The following is a 14,988-nucleotide window of genomic DNA, read 5'->3' on the forward strand; positions in this document are numbered from 1 at the left end:
GTAGTTGTACAGAGTGAATTTTAGTTGGAGGGACTTAAATATGTGACTCATGGATTTTATGTTAGGTGTCTGGAGAAGGTATTGTTCAGTGAAAGTTTTGTAGTACAAAGTCAGTGAAATTAAGACCACTCAGGACATGCAGGCTTCTGCATGTGCAAGTAAGCTTGAGGCAAGTGAATGGGAGAATGATAAAAAAAAATGCCTATGCCTATATAGTTATTCAGGTCTCAAATTTGAATGCAACTGTCAGTACGAGATGCAACAGTAGTTATGGGTAGATACTGGAATTTATGTATACTATGACAGAAGCATCCAGAATAAAGGGAGCTTTTTGCATCAGTTAGTTCATCTGGACCTAAGGGTTATAAACATTAACGAGACTTGGTTGACCAAAGATGTAGTTATAGAATGCAAGAGATACAGTATTTTCTGGGAGGACAGAGAGAGAAGAAAATGAGGAATGAGTATTGCTGATGATTGTAGAAATGTTGCAATTAGTTTAGCAGGAAGACAAAAGAGGCCAACAAGACGAAATATATACTTGGTTGCAAGAAGTGCAAAGGACATGCAGAAACCAGTTCAACAAGCACAGGATGTGTAATTCTTATGGAAAGGAGAGGGGTCACATGGGCAGAAGGAATTTATGCAGCTGCTAATAGATTACTTGAAGCAGCATAAGATGAAGGAGAGTTACAGTTTGAGAGTTTTGTTATTGCAGTGCTGAATAGAGAGGGTGCCTAATGGAATTTTTTTTGTTTAAGAAGCATGTGCTAGTATGCAACTACAGAACAACTTAAAGCAATGCCAAACCACGACAGTCTGCAAGGGAAGGATGTTAGCAGTGCATGGAATATGGTCAAGGGGTGTTTCAAAAGAGCGCTATCAGAATGCATACCCAGATTCAGATAGAAGTTAAATGGATAAGTTGTATCATTAAGCAGGAACTGCAAAAAAAGAAAATGTTGTGGATATGTATAAGAATAAAAAAAGTGATCAGCAGACTCATGAATTGTATGAAATACATGCAAGAAGAGTGAAAAGTATGGTAAGGAAGAGAAAATTAGTGAATGAGAGGAAATTAGCTGAGTAAAAAGGAGAATTAATTATTATGACTTGAATGAATGCTGATGGTAGGAAAATAACAGAAACACGAAAAATAGTTGAGTTATGGAGGGATAACTTTGTGAGATTGTATTAGCCACACTGACAGATATGACAGAGGCAGATGAAATGGAGATGCTTAAGATATTGTAGAATTTTAACGTGAAGAATGCCAGTGGATTAAATGGGATAGGCACCTGTGTATTACAGAAATGTGTAAGGGAAATGGCTGTTTCTGATCCAGCTGTGTTCAGTTTCAATACTGACAAGATCCCAAGGGAGTAGAAAGAGGGCAAAATAGTTCTGTTGTATAAGGGAAGCTCATGACAAAAGTAACCAATCAGCATCTCAGGGGTGGTGATTAAGGTAGTGAAGATCTGGGGTGATGATGATCAAAGGCAGAATTCAGGTATTGGATGGATAGGAACTACATTGGCGATTGACTCACTTTCTATAATTATATGACAGTTAAGTTTGATAAAAGAAATTACTACATGATGATAATACTAGACTTTGCAAAGTCATTTGACAGGATACCAAGAGAACTCAAGTAAATAAACTGGAGCAAACAGGAATGGATAAGAACCTGGTGACATTCATATGAGGGTAGCTCATGGACAGACATCAAAATGGTAGTAAATGGCAGAGCTGAATCCAAAAGAAGGCAGCTAGTGATGTGCCACAGGGTTCTATACTTGAATCACTGCTACTAAATTTGTATGTTAATCATAGGGAATGATATGAAGGAAAACATACAGTCGCTTCTTGATGATGCAAAAACTGGGAAAGGCAATAATTAATAAATGTGATGTAGAGAACTTGCAAGATGATCTAAATACTAACATTATAAACAGGCAAAGAATACAATGGTTTGGGATGAAAATGTTATAAGCTAGACTACAAGAAAATGAAGAGGTTAGAGGTCTGAGGGTGAACAAGAAGTCAAAGTTTAGAGAACATATTGCAAAAGTTTGGCCAAATGGCTCATAGGATCACTTGGATATTGAACACACTACAGGTACACTTAAGGAGGTTATTATACCTCTTTATAAGGCTGTGATACAGTGACATCTGGACTGCTGTACATGGATCTAACTGCTTTCTTTTGGAGATGATGTGACTGACCAAGATAGTGGACAGTGCTAAGAGAACAGAAGTGCTATATTATATTATAATAATAAATTTCTCTTTCACATTTTGACAAATAGCTTATTTAGTGGATGAGTACATGAAAGAACATAACTTCAGTGGTTAATCCACTGACAGACTGTCAGGGTAGAGCTTCAAACAATTGTGTGTTAAACTTCATTATCTTTCATAATATTTTCATTCAATTTTTATAATTTTTTTTTGATTCTTTATTAATTTTTTACCTTGTCTGGACACAGTTCAAGATACTTCAGGCCTCCAATAAGTGGGGTGATGAAATTCCTTCATGCCTATGGCAGGAATTGAACCTTCAGCATGTTGGTTGGAGAGTGGATATACTAATCACTCAGCCAACTAGGCTGGCAGAAATTACCATAAAAAATATTGTTCTGAGAGATTGGTGTATTTTTTAATGTAATCACATTTAGGGACCACTATTAACAATTTCATTAACTAGTCAAACTGATAATGTCAGTTATGTGCAAAGTCTGTTATTTACAATACAATACAAATGTGTTTGCAGCATGAGCAGTTTTATATCAGTAATGAGATAAAATAGTATTTTTTTGAAAGCATAAAGAGCTTATGCTCTGTACGTCCAGCATTATTTTTCTTGATGTCAAATTAAAACGGATAGCTGCTAATGCTATCTGCTGCAGTTTGTTGAGGTTTGGTGCCTATCTGACACTGTTATAAAAATGGAGAGTGTAGCATTTTCAAAAGAATTTTGTGATCCCCACCTCAAAAGAAAGAAACTACTGTTATATTTCTGCTAATTTCAAAGTGAATGATTAAATACCCACAACATTTTTTGTTTGACGTCACTGAAAACTGCATTTTGACACTTCAGCATACAACTAACAATGTTATCAAATGGGATATGATTTGCGATTAGATTATCTAGAAGGTTTCTTATTTAGCAGATGGGTATTTTAATTGTTGTCTATAATTTTTTTAGATTTACATGTGTACACTTATTTTTATATATATATATATATATATATATATGAAAATTAATTTCCATGTGTGTAAAAATTATTGCACATTCATTTAAAAAAAAGTTTATATTTAAATAACCGGGGGAAAGCTAATTGGATGGGAGGGGGGAATTATACAGATTCTTTTAAACTAAATTTTCCATACTCTTTTTTAAAACACACTTACAGGTGTAAAAGATCAACAGTTTTACATACAAAATTCTAACAATACAATAACAACAAGCATGTGTCATCTCTGAAGATATTAGAACATTTCGATATCACACTATTTTAAATACTAATGTTTGCATATCTTCTTGAAAAATATTTACAAATATTGTACCCTGTGAACAGATGGGTACTGCAGACTGCAGATTATTTTCGTAAGTCCACATACACACATCTGAAATAATAATGAAATAGTAACAGTGGCAGTTTGAGATCTCATCACATATAAAGCAGTTCATTTTGCTAGTAGTGTGAAATGTTTCAAGTCTTAACGATGGTCTTCACGTTTTCTAATTAAATGTTTTTTATATATATATATATATATATATGTATGTACAAAACAGGAGAAAGCAACTACTTCACAGCGTGGTATAAAACTGTGCCTATCTTGCAGAACACATGAGAAATGCTGACAAAAATGTCAGTACTTATAATGAAGATCCTGCTAGAGAATGATCTTCGTTTGAAGAAAATGCTTCAAACTCCAAATGACACAATGATATATTAGATACTTATAGAAACATTACATTGTTGATTGCTGCTCACATAAATGCAGCCTGTAAAACCAGGTGTCTATAGGAATTGTAACCAGTGCATGGAGCTCATCAGTGGAAATAAAGGAATATTTCTAAATACTTAATACAACTTTTTCTGATAAGAAACATACCAAATAGAAACCTAGCTAAATTATGATTATTCAGAATGATGGTGCACAGTGCAGCAATCAGAGAAAAAAAAATTGATTTTTTTTTTTAAACCACTCAGAAAGGTGACATGTTAAACTATGGTTTGAAGGGTTAGTAGAGAAGGACAATCAGGTGTTTCATCTTATCACGTCTGTTTTTCTTTACCCTTTTTTGAAGTTTGAGCACTGTCCCAGAATAAAATATGGCGGTCAGTGAATAATATTACAAATAAATAAGTAATTTTAACATGGTGAACTATGTCACAGGTACTTCACTATAAACAATCCAACCCGCCTTGTTTTTATTTTTACAGATAAAATTCTGTTGAGCAATGGTGCACTTATTAAAATTTCTGCAACTAACCAGGCTGCACGGCACCAGAATAAGGAGTACAGTGTTCATTGGGCACCAACAAAACACATCATGGCAATAATTTCATTTCTTCATTATATACTGCTGATATTTTTCCCTCTGAGTAATTATGAAGGCTGTTTCTTATCATGCAACTGTGGCACCAGTTGTAACACATTTTTCCATTTTTGGCAGCATACTTTTGTCTGGGATGTCATGACTTGGCTGTCTTGGAAGCACTTGTTGCACCCGTGAATTTGCATCCCAGCTGGACCATGGAGCTGCCTCAGCTGATAAATAACTTGGAATTTCTAGAATATTATAATAATCCTCATAATACCACTTCCATTCTGTTACCTTTTCTTGATATCTTTACCTGACCAGGCTGAACTTCTGGAAATCCAGCACACTTAAAAGTCAGTATTACATTCTCCTTTCCAAAATTTGCTTCAAATCTGAAATACAAAACCGTATATATATATATATATATATATACATATAAATGTTTAAGTAACTAAATGATAATGAGTTGTATATTTATAAACTCTTAATTTATTATTACTGATAATAATTTGTCATATTAAAATATGTATGCTGACTTGTGACATGGGTCAGTAAACAAATGCAGCATTAGGTTTGGGATCCACCATACTCACTCGGTGGAGTTATACTGGAAGAAGTGGAGGAAGCAAAGTAACTTGGAGTAACTGTTGATAGAAATTTGAAGTTCAGGGGACATATTGCAAAGGTTGTGAAGATATCTCAGAGAATTGCTGCAGTATTGAAGAGGACCACAAGAATAAAAGGGTGGTGGACCCATTATTTAAATCTTTAATCAGATCACATCTGGTTTCTAGGATTTGAAGGGAATGAAGTAACTTTAGTGGGTGTAGAGACATAACAAAAGTAATATGAGGACTGTACAATGTTGATTATAGACTGAAGGCATGCAGAGTTTGGTAGACAGAAGACAATAGGGGAACATGAATGAGACATTTAAGCTGTTGAAGGTTAACACTAAAATTTTCATATGGTAGAACAAGGGGAAAGAACATAAAAAAGGGGGACCATTCCTGGAAGTTACAAGAGGGAGTAGTGAGTAAAAGGGCATGAAAGAAGTTTTTTGCATGGAGAGTGGTAGGAGCATGGAATGCATTGCTTGAGAGGGTGGTGAAAGTGCAAAGAGTGGTATGATATTTTGTATTGACCAGTGTTGACATTCCACGATGAGTCTTGCAACTTCATTGATGTCAAGAAAATAATAATAATATGGCATTGACAATGTCACAGGAAGACAAAAATCATAGTGCCATTACAACCATGATAGATCATTCCTTATTTATCTGTTGAAAAATGCATTGTGAATGGAATGACACTTGAAAGTGAATGTGTCCTTTTCTTCTCATATTAAATGGGTGATCATTACTTAAATTAAGGGGATATTAAATCCCGCATAGTTTTAAAACCGAATAAGAAACTCAAAGATCGGAATCAGAGAGTTTCTTGCCGAATATAGTAAACTATAAAGTATCGGCGACACTAGCGTTAGCCAATGCAAGTGATTCTAGTACGTAGTACAATACCAGGGCAGCTCGTTGCAAAGGTGGGGAAGTTCAGATCGCTATTCTTAGGTATTTTCCATAATGTAAAAACACATTTCCTAGGAAATGCATGCTGTTGTTACATTATGGAGGGAGGTCACTACCCAGACCGGTTTCAGCCTTTTTTGAGGCTTCATCAGTGAGTAGCTAGACCTAATACCAAAGTGTATAGCGAAAAGAACTTATGTACTCTGCGAACAAGTTTTCCAAACAGGTGCAACCATTAAGTTACTTAAGTATAAAGAGCTAATAAGCTTCATTTCAGCAATGAAAACATTACTTAAATTAAGGGGATATTAAATCCCACATAGGTGATCATTGTTTGATTTTAATGAATGAGGAGAGAGCATCAGAATAAGGAGAATCAATTCCTGATTTCTTAAGCTATATATTTAGTTTAATCCTTTATCCAACTGTAAACAAACAAAGTTTGCGCCTGAAGTATCTTCAAGCCTGGGGTAACTCGTGACAAAGGTGGACTAAGTTCTCATCACTTTCCTTAGTATCCCATAATGCAAAACACATTTCCTTGCAGACATGTATAATGCTATGCATTATGGGAAGGGTCACTACCCAGACCAGTTTTGACCTTTATTGAGGTCTCTTCAGTGGGAGCCAGACCCAGAGGTTATACCAAGGTTAAAGCAATGCGGAACTCATATTTTCATATGCCAGTTGCCAAAAGGTGTCACACCTTATTATTAAATTACTCTGGATTAGAGAAAGATGTTGGACGTTTTTTCCCACATGGTTTGACTATAAGTTATATATTTAGTTTAATTCTTTATCCAAGTGTAAGCAAACAAAGTTTGCGCCTGAAGTATCTTCAGGACTGGGACAACTCGTGCCAAAGGTGGACTAAGTTCTCATCACTTTCCTTAGTATCCCATAATGCAAAACACATCTCCTTGCAGACATGTATAATGCTGTGCATTATGGGAAGGGTCACTACCCAGACTGGAGAGTGGTGGTGATATTAAAAAAGAGATTTATGGATAAGTAAAAACTTGGTGTTAATAAAGCAGGACACGATAGAATATCATCATGTCCTAAAGGAATACTCCAGAGAATTAACAGCATCCTTGGTATGCTTATTTGACATGAAGGTACAATTTATTAGCCAATCTATGTGTTTGAGCTTGTAGTGAGAGATGGGAATTCAGAATCGGGTGGATAATAGCAGTATTCTCTGTGATAAGGAGTAATTATGTTCTAGCAATCTGCTTATGTATTATAACAAGGTGATGAATTCACTAGAGGAGGCAAATGCATATATACAGTGATGGATTTCTCAGTAGCCTTTGACAGATTGTCACATGACAAACTGGTAACTAAACTGAAATGGATGAGATAAAATAGACTAGTGAGTTGGATAGTAATTGGCTGGCAGACAGGTATCACGAGACTGTGTGTGGAGAAATGCTATCCCAAAAGAGGAAATTCACTAGCAGAGTACTACAAGAGTCTGTCTTGGGACTATTATTGCTTAACTCTTGTATGTTTAATGATATTGTGATAAGCTTAACTGCCAGTATGCAGGTGTTTGTCAATGATGCAAAGATGACACAAACTATGAGGAGCAAAGCAGATGTTGTGCCCTTAAAGAACGATCTCAATAGACTATCAGTTTAATTTTAATGTTGCAAAGTGCAAGGTTATGAAATTTGGCAGGCAAGGTTGGAATTCAAAGTATACAATTAATAGGGAAATTTTGAAGGAGGAGTGATCCAGGAGTGATGGTGGACAGAGACTTGAAGTTTTGGGATCACATTAAAATTTTAAGAGCATCACAATAGTAGCAATGATGAGAACCTTGACATGCAGAAGCAAAGAGGTTATAATTCCCTTGTATAAGGCTCAGGCTGCATATGGATTACTGTGCACAGATCTGGTCTCCTGCTTTTGAAGGGGGATGAAGATATCTTAGAGATGGGGCAAGAAAAGATTCACTTCTTTGTGAACAGAAGAAGGAAAGAGGAGATTGACTGAGATGCATAAGTTTCTGATGGACTATTACAAGGTTAATGTGAAGGAGATGTTTCAAAGAGTAGAGGGAGACAAGGCGAAAAGAAGAGAACATCCCTTAATGCCATATATGAAATGCTTGAGCAAGAGAGTGCAAAGATTTTTTTTGTGTGGAGAGTAGTTGCTGAGTAGAATGCATTGCCTGAAAGAGACTTGTCACAGTGAGTCTTTTGATTCCTTGGATGTCTGATGTTAATAAACAAATGTGATTTATAGGATCACATCTTTCTATGCCTAAATTTGTGTATCTTATACACAGTATGTATCAGCATCACAAACATTTCAGAACCTATATTAATACTATGTGTTGGTAATACAGCAATAGTGAGGCAACTGCAATCTGGTGTGAGATTAAGGCCAGTAAGACAAAATATACAGTTGGTTGTTGCTATAGGCCAGGGAGTCCACAGATGATCTGGAAAACATGCATTGCCAAATTAGTCCAATGAGTACAGGTCAAGTGATTATTATGGGGGACTTCAACTATGGAGATATAAACTGGAAAGAAGAAAGATCACATGGCAGGAAGGAAATAGAATTTATACATCTGCTGAGAGATAATTACTTAAGGCAGCATGTGATGGAGGGGAACAGGAGTGGGAGAGTATTGGACCTAGTCATAGGATCAGAAGAGCTATCCAAAACCAAGGTCACAACATTGCCTCCAATTGGTGAAAGTGATCATGTGGTCTTGATTTGGGAGGGTGTAAAACGTGAGGAATATTCTATCAAGAAGGGGTATTTGTGGAACTACAAGGCAGGTGACATGCTTTGGAAGAAGCTTAAATCTGTACTATGGCATAAAACATTGCAGGATAAGGATATTAGTGGTGCATGGGATATAGTTAAGGATCATCTAGAGGAAGAATTATTAAATTGTCTACCCAGGGTAATGAGGGTTCATCCAGGAAGGAGTTAGATGGATGAATAATATCATTAAGCAGGAGCTGCAGAAGAACAAAATGCTGTGGAGGGTATATAAAGAAAAAGGTGACCACCAATGGCATGGAAGACAAAATCAGATTATGAGAAGAATCTAGCTGAGCAGGCCAAAGGAAATCCCAAAGAGTTCTTTCGTTATGTGGCAAGTAAGAGGAAGAATGAGTGATGATGGTCATGAGGAGACAGAAATGGATAAAATAGTTGAGTTACCGAATGACCACTTTGCAAGGGTATATCATCCTAGTGAGGTTACTGCTTTAGCCTATACACCAATGTCGGAACAGAGGTGAATGAATTGGAGGTTCTTAGGATATTGCAGAATCTCAATGCAAATACAACTGTAGAATTAGAATGGGTATCAGCTAAGGTTTTGTGAGAATATGCAAGGGCAATGCCTTTGACGAGGGGTGTTTAATTTTAGTCTCAGCTCTGGTAGAGTTCCAAGGGAGTGGAAAGAGGACAAAATAATTCCTTTGCATAAATGAGGTTCTAAGACTGCAGTAGCAAATTACAGACCAATCAATATCTCTGGCATGGTGGTAAAAGTACTAGAAAAATTGGTGAAAAAGAGAATTCAAGAATGGGTAGATAAAAATATGATACTGTATAATGTTGGTTATGCCTTAGTAATTTACTAACTTTTTGTAACAGAGTAACAGCTGAGTTGGATGAAGGAAATGGCTACACAATGATTTTGCTGGATTTTGCAAAGGCATTTGACAGAATACTGTATGGAACCCTATTACGTAAATTAGAACAAATGGGGATGGATATGACACTGGTTAAGTGGGTGGCTGCTGGGCAGATATCAAAAATTAGTATATGGAGGGGCATAATGGAGGCAAAAACAGTTGACTAGTGGTGTGCCAGAAGGGTCAATGCTGGGACCATTGCTGTTTAATTTGTTCATAAATGGTATAGGAAATTTCAGGGAGGATAGAGAAAAGAGAACAGGGGGAGGAGTACTATTGATGATAGCTGATGTGTTGCAGACAAAGAAAGTAGTATATCAAGATGATAGACATGTGAATGAGAGTTCATTTGAAGCAGTCTGGTGTGAAATAGTGACCAACGCAACCAAATATACAGTTGGTTGCTGCTATAGGCCAGGGGGATACAGGGGGAGATATTGAATTCATGCATCAGCAAATTAGTGCAATGAGTGCAGGTTTAGTGATTATTATGGAGGATTTTAATTATTGTGATATCAATTGGAAGGAGGAAATATCATGTGGCAAAAAGGAAATTGAGTTCATACATCTTCTGAGAGATAATTACTTGAAACAGCACATAACTGAAGGGACATGTGGTGTGAGAGTGTTGGAGCTGGTCATTGGTTCAGAGGATATATGCATAAGTAAGGTGTCCTCGTTACCTCCAATTGGTGAGAGCGATCATGTGGTATTGACTTGGGAGGTTGCAAAATCTGCGGATTTTTCTGTTAAGGGGGGTATATACAGAACTACAGGTTAGGCAATTATAACAAGCTTCAGAGTGAGCTTGTAGCCATCCCATGGCAGGGGAAAGATGTTAGCAGTGCATGGGATAAAATCAGCAGGTATCTGAGGAAAGCGATATCAGATTGTGTCCCCCATGGTCAGGAAGACAAACAAGGTTGGCGTTAGATGGATGAGCAGTAGTATCAAGCTTGATCTGCAAAAAAAAGAAAATGTTATGGAGAATGTACAAGAAGAAAGGCAATCAGTACACCCATGAGCAGTACAAGGCTCAAGCTAGGAAGGTTACCAGCATAGTAAGAAAAGCTAAATCAGATTATGAGAAGACCTTAGCCAATGAGATCAAGGGTAATCCCAAAGAGTTCTTCTCGGCTATGTGGCAAGTAAAAGGAAGAATGACTTCAGAAGGATAACTTTAGTGGGTGCTGATGGTATTGAGGTGACAAATTCAGATGTAATAGTCAAATTACTGAGTGATCACTTTTCAAAAGTCTATCACCCAAGTGAGGATATCTCTGTACCTGTAGCAATAACTAATGTGAGAATTGAAGTTAAGAAATCAGAGATACTAAATATATTGTAAAATTTAAATGCAAATACTGCTGTAGGTTTAGATGGAATATCAGCTCAGGTATTGCGTGAATGTGCAAAGGAATTGTCAACGCCTCTTACTTGGTTATTTAACTTAACTCTGGTATGGTCCCTAGGGAGTGGAAGGAAAGCAAAGTAGTTCCTTTGCATAAAGGAAGCTCTAAAACTGCGGTAGTTTTTTATGGTAGTTAATTACAGACCAATCACCATCTCAGGAGTGGTGGTAAAAGTATTGGAAAAGTTGGTTAAAGACAAAATTCAAGAATGGGTGAATCTGGATATGATACTCTTTAGGGATCAACATGGTTTTGTTAAAGGTAGATCTGACTTAGCAATCTATTAACTTTTTATAATAGAATGACATCTGGGTTGGACAAAGGAAATGGCTACACAGTGGTACTTCTAGAAGACTGTTACGTAAATTGGAGCAGATGGGAATGGATAGGAGAATGGTTCAGGAAGAGATACCAGAAGGTGGTGTATGGTGGAGCAGAGTCCAGGATGAGGCAGGTGACCAGTGGTGTGCCTCAGGGCTCTGTGCTTGGACCATTGTTGTTAAATTTGTACATAAATGATATAGGAAATGACTTGAGGGGAGATATTCAGTTGTTTGCCGATGATGCAAAGTTGGGTAGCGCAATAAAATATCAAGTTGATGTTGAGAGTTTGCAGGATGATTTAAATAAACTGGCAAAGGATTCAGTTGTTTGCCAATGATGCAAAGTTGGGTAGCGCAATCAAAAATCAAGTTGATGTTGAGAGTTTGCAGGATAATTTAAATAAGCTGGCAAAGGGTAATGGATGTCAGTTCAACGTGGAAAAGTGTAAGGTTATGCATTTTGGAATTAAAAGATTACCGGCTGTGTAGTACATTGACAGATCGGTACTCCAAGAGATTGATGAGGCTAGGGACTTAGGGGTGTTAGTGGATAGCGAGATGAAGTTCAGGGGACACATTGATAAGGTGTTCAAGATTACACATAGGATTACATGGTTATTGAGGAACACTCTAACATCCAGAGATAAAGAGGTTATTATTCCCCTTTATAAAGTGTTGATACTTCCACATTTGGATTACTGTGCTCAGGTCTGGTCGCCTGGATTCCTTGGAGATGAGGAGGTTGTGGAGAGGGTTCAGAGGAGAGTGACTAGGTTAGTGAGTGATGTAAAAAATTCTCCCTCCATTGAGAGCTTGTGGATTGCAGAGGTTGGTTGATAGGTGGAGAAGAGGGGATATGATAGAAACATTTAAATTACTAAAAGGTTTTTATAAGATTGATGCAGGGGAAATGTTTCAGCTGTGTGATATTGATGGAAGAACAAGAGGTCATCCCTGGAAATTAAAGAAAAGGGTGTGAGAACGAGGTTTTTCACCTGGAGGGTGGTGAATGGGAGGAATTCATTGCCTGACTCAGTTGTGAGTTCTTCATCTGTAAATGAATTCAAGAAGAGATATGATAGATATTGTTTTGCTAGTTTGTGTCTCCCACGATGAGTCTACTGACCCCATGGAGATACCCGTAATAATAATAAAAATAACCTGAAAGGAAATATTCAGTTGTTTGCTGATGATGTGAAATTAGGTAGAGTAATAGTTAAGGCGATGTGGAGTACTTGCAGGACTATTTAAATAGGCTGTCAGTATGGGAAAAAGTTAATGGGTATCAGTTTAATGTTGAGTAATGTAAAGTTATTAATTAATATATTAATAAATAATATTTAAACTGTTTTTGATGGTTACATAAAATGAGAATCTCCCAAACTTTTCAGGGGGAGAGAGAGACAATCATTCTGATTCAGATTTGGTCAATTTTAAACAGCTTTGCAACTTTCTTTGAAAAGGTGTTCATATTTTAATATTAATTTATTAATTTCTAACATGTGGCAACTGTTTTTAATTGGTAAACTGATTGTTGTATGTACCTTGTATTCCCGTTTCTTTGATTTGCTTGTTCTGTGCATTGATGATGTACTGTTATTTTCAGTATGAAATATCTGTACTTTCATTTCATTAAAGTTAACTACTGTGGTTGTTGTGTAATTTGTTGTTTATAGTGATGCCACAGATACCTTTAAAGATTAGTTCAGCTCTTATTGGCCACCAACAATACTATTTTTGTTTTAATTTATCTGTGAATAATCTTTAGCTTAATTTATCTCTTAGTGATTTCTATTGATGTAGTAAGAGTTTGTTTTTTCTCACTAGAAGTCAGGCTGGTAGTGTTAATAGTTGACCAAATTAGTGTGACTTTGCATACTATGTAGATTGGAATGTAACTTGTTTCTTTGTGTATATGTTATACTCCAGATAATGACCTTGATATGAAAGTAGAAACGTTGGATGATTATTTTGTTTTATATTAATCTAAAGTTTTACTAAAACATAGAAGTTAGAAATCAATGGTTACATGCAGCTTATTCACCTGTCATAAATAATTACTAAAGTATTTATGCAGAAATGTAATGTAAGCATTGTGGATCTAAGTAAGAACAAAGTCATTCACATGGGAATACCTGTTACCAAATTTTATTAAGTATGCTCATCTCTGCCGGCCTGGTTGGCCGAGTGGTTAGCGTATCCGCTCTTGGAATTCGAACTCACTCTCGAATCCCATGTAGGCATGGATGTTTGCGATTGTCTTCCACCTAAGTATAGATACATTCTCCCAATATGGACTGGGTCACCATAGGAGCAGTAGACCCAAACCTCCCTGAATGGGAGAGGCTGAACTTCACCCTGCAGTGGGTAGAAAAAATAGGCTGTTCATCATCATGCTTATCTCTGTTGTGAGGATTTGAAATATTCCAAATTAATATCCAATGTTCCAATTCAGTATACTGTACTGTCAGCTATTACTACTGTAAACTTATATCAGCCAAAGTTTCTTTAGAATACCATTTCTATCATGAAACTTAAAAATTTACTGGAACAGAGCTCAAGTAAATTTTAAAGTCTGTGAAACTTTTTGGTAGTTATGCTATCCAGTCAATTCATCTGGAAATCTCAGATTGTTAATTATCAACCCATGTACTAATATTCCTTTTGCATCTTCCTTCATTTTGTCCATTACTCTTTCCAATATTGTGGGTTCTCCTGTCTAGTACCTCTGCTTGTTCTAAACCATTTCCCCAAATCATTACCTATTCTAACTGCTGCCACTGCATTCTTATAAACATCTTTTAATTTAATATATCTATTAGGTTTTCTGTCAATTCCATAAGATTCTAGCACTGCTAATGTCACTTTCTGGTCGATACTGTCAAATGCCTTCTGAAAATTAACAAAGCAAGTACATATGTTTTTGTTTTTTCTCCTAGCTTTCTCTGCTATTAACCACATTATCAAAATCTGTTGAATTGTACTTCTATCTTTACTAAATCCTGCTTGCTTATCTACAAGCAGAATTTAGGACTGTTTGCAAACAATCGCTTACCAAATCATATATACGTCAATCATACTCTTCCCCCCCCCCCATTCACAAAGCTCTGAAAACTACATTCTCTCAGTCTGTCTTCATACTATATTCCAGAGAACAGATACAAACTTAATCAATCTTCTCTGGATCCTTTCCAATATATGTCCTCATTTCACAAAAATAAGGTGAACAAATCAGCAAACAGTAATCTAATCCACATGAGGCCTGATCAAGGCTTCATATAGGTTACATGCAGGAATAAAGAGGTTACAGTTCCATCAAGGTCTTCTTCATCATTGCCACAAACTAATATGTGTTCAAAATTTTAACAGCATTTTAACAGAAATTTGAGGAAGATTTATCTTCCTCAAATTTCAGAACCTTATGCTTTTCAACACTGAAATGGCAGTTCTGCCCACTTACTCACTCCCAAAAGCCTGTTTGATTCATTGTTTTCCTCTGTT

At 36.4% G+C, this 14,988-nt stretch overlaps 1 pseudogene; it reads right to left on the reverse strand.

The window, feature by feature from the left end:
* The window catches only part of LOC150098955 (general transcription factor II-I repeat domain-containing protein 2-like), a 196,260-nt pseudogene that overhangs the window by 90,021 nt on the left and 91,251 nt on the right, over positions 1–14,988 (reverse strand).

Source organism: Typopeltis vanoorti, chromosome 15, assembly GCF_054136105.1.
Source record: "Typopeltis vanoorti isolate ZY-2024b chromosome 15, IOZ_Tvanoo_1.0, whole genome shotgun sequence".
NCBI lineage: Eukaryota > Metazoa > Arthropoda > Arachnida > Uropygi > Thelyphonidae > Typopeltis > Typopeltis vanoorti.